This window comes from Furipterus horrens, unplaced genomic scaffold (assembly GCF_987537825.1).
Source record: "Furipterus horrens unplaced genomic scaffold, mFurHor1.1.pri manual_scaffold_5, whole genome shotgun sequence".
In the NCBI taxonomy this organism is placed as follows: domain Eukaryota; kingdom Metazoa; phylum Chordata; class Mammalia; order Chiroptera; family Furipteridae; genus Furipterus; species Furipterus horrens.
The window spans coordinates 98,971,326-98,974,155 of NW_028327175.1; the positions used below are offsets into that span (position 1 = coordinate 98,971,326).

The window sequence follows — 2,830 nt, forward strand, 5'->3', positions numbered from 1 at the left end:
ATGATGCTCTATAAGGCCCTGTGTGGTTTGATCCCCTTTACCTTTGTGGACTGCCCTCCCACCACCCTACTTCTTGTCCCTTCCACTTCAGACACGTGGCCTTCTTGCTAGACTTCAAGCATCCCAAGCATACTCCAGCCTCAGGGACCTTGCTTGCACTGGCTGTTGGATCTACCTAAATGCCCTTCCCCCACATAGCAGAGAGCTCTTCCCCAGAGAATCTATCAACTAAGGAACCTATGAGAGGAACAGGAAGACAGCCCAGACCTCCTGCTCAAGTTTAGGAAAATCTCACATGTTCATTTTTCCCTCTTGCTTCAGCAAGCCTTCTCAGGTGAACTTTCTGTCCAGTCCATGCTCTTTAATGGCTTCCATGTTATCTTGATGGAAAAGGAAGCCAACCAGCCACACCCTCACTGGGGACATCAATTACTTTCCAACCTAGAGGTTCACTCATATAGGAATTTCCTAGATAAACCTAGGGAGAGATAGGTGGTCCCAGCTATGGCATGCACCTTGATCCCAGGTGGGGTACTGGAGGCTAAATAACCACCTACAGTGGAAGGTCTCTCTGAGGAAGTAATATTTGAAGAGATGTCCCCCAAAACAGAGAGCAAAATAGCTATTAGAAGGAATAGGATGGAGCAGTTCATACCAAAGAAATAATAGCAAAAAGGCTTGGTGGTCTCTGCTGGTTGTGGGGAAGTAACTCCTGCTGCTACACCATGGCATCTGTAGGGACTCTCACCTTTGAAATATATAGGCACTCTTTTCTCATCAACAAGGATCAGACTGCAAGTCTCGTCTTATGGGACTTGTGGCCCTCAAGTCTCATATAAGGGTAGCAAAGGCTATTACAACGAGAACATCACTTGGACCAAATAGTAGTGGAAAAGTCAGTGTGACTATAATGATGGTGCCACCATTTTGAGCATGATGGATGTTGATAGCAGATCACCAACCTCATAGCCGAACTGTCCAAATGACAGAATGATGAGATCGTAGATGGAACCACAGGAGTGGTTGTCCTGGCTGGATCCTTGTTGGAAGAAGCTAAGCAGTTGCTGGACCACAGCATTCACCAGATCAGAATCACTGAGGGCTGTGAGCAGGCCACCCATATTGCTATTCAGAACCTGGACAAGATCAGTGATAGTGTCTTTGTTGACATAGAGAACACTGAGCCCCTGATTCAGACTGCATAAACCATGCTGGGCTCCAAAGTGGTCAACAGCTGTCTCCAACAAACGGTCAGAATACTGTCCTCTCTGTGGCCAGTACACAGTGCAGAGACATAGACTTTGAGCTCATCAAAGTAGAAGTCAAAATGGGCAGGAGGTAGGAGGACATTAAATCTATTAAGAACATGATGGTGGACAAGGATTTCAGTTACACACAAATGTCAATCCAAGTAGACAATGCTAAGATTGCAGTTCTCACATGTCCATTTCTACCACCAAAGCCAGCTCTGGCTGGTATGACTCAGTGAATTGAGCACTGGCCTGCAAACCAAAGGGTCGCTGGCTCAATTCCCAGTCAGGGCTCATGCCTGGGTTGCAAGCCAGGTCCCCATTTGGGGGTATATGAGAGGCAACTGGTGGATGTTCTCTCCATCTATTTCTCCCTCTCTTCCCCTCTCTCTAAAAATCAATAAATAAAAATATTTTAAAAAATAAAATAAAAGCACCTAAACAAAGAAAAGTAAATAAAATAAAAAGAAACCATCAAAACCAAAGATGAAGCATAAGCTGTATGTGATCTCTGTGGAAGGCCTCAAAGCCCTTCAGAAACATGAAAGGGAGAAGTTGGAGGGATGATTCAACAAATTAAAGATGCTAACCTAGCTATTTGCCAATGAGCTCTGACTAGTAGATCATTTACCTCTTCAGAACAACTTGCAAAATTCAGCCATTGTGACAGAAAGGGGGGATCACCTTGCGCTTTTCAGAGCCTGCAACTGAGAAGCTGGGCTCTGCTGGGCATGCGTGCTGGTCATCAAGCAATGTAAGAACTCTAGAGCTGTAACCATTTTCATCAGAGGAGGAAATAATATGATTGTCGAAGAAGCAAAGTGATACCTTCACGGATGCTTCGTGTGTCATCCAAAACCTCATCGGTGTTAACGGCATGGTGTGTGGCGGAGGTGCTGCTGAAATCCCGTGTGCTCTCACAGTTAGACAGGCCCCAAAGTTCACGCCACGTGAGCATTTGCCGATGCCCTGGATGTCATCCCCAAGGCTCTCTCTGAGAAGTGGCATGAGTCCAATCCAGACAATGACCAAAGTCAGAAGCAGACAAGTGAAGGAGATAAACTCTGCTCTTGGGATTGACTCTTCGTGCAAAGGTACAAATGATATGAAGCAACGGCGTGTCATAAAAACTCCAGCAAAGAGCAATAGACATCTCACAACACAAAAGGTTAGAATGATTTTGCAGATTGATTATATCCATAAGCCTGGAGAAAAAATTTAGAATACAATGTAGTAGTAAGATTGACTACTGTGATTAAATAAATGGGTATCTTGTGATATTAAAAAAAAAAAAGAAAGAAAGCACAAAGGCTTAAAGAAAGAGAGAACTTGACAAATTTGAGAAACAGAGAGAGACTAGCATTATGCATGACCTTGAGGGACATAGGAGAGGAAGTCTGGTGTTTTTTAAGAGCAAGGGTAAGTTAATAAGAATAATAATAACGAATAACAACAGTAGCTGACTATTATATGCATAGTAATATATATATGTACACCAAGACTTATGTGTATACTATCTGAACTGTTTTAAGTACTTTATTTATGCCAATTTGCTTCTCAAAAAAATTACATAAGTAGGT

At 43.3% G+C, this 2,830-nt stretch overlaps 1 pseudogene; it reads left to right on the forward strand.

The window, feature by feature from the left end:
- The first annotated feature begins 725 nt into the window (after positions 1-725).
- On the forward strand, positions 726-2,472 carry LOC150009134 (T-complex protein 1 subunit epsilon pseudogene; annotated as a pseudogene).
- Positions 2,473-2,830: the final 358 nt, after the last annotated feature.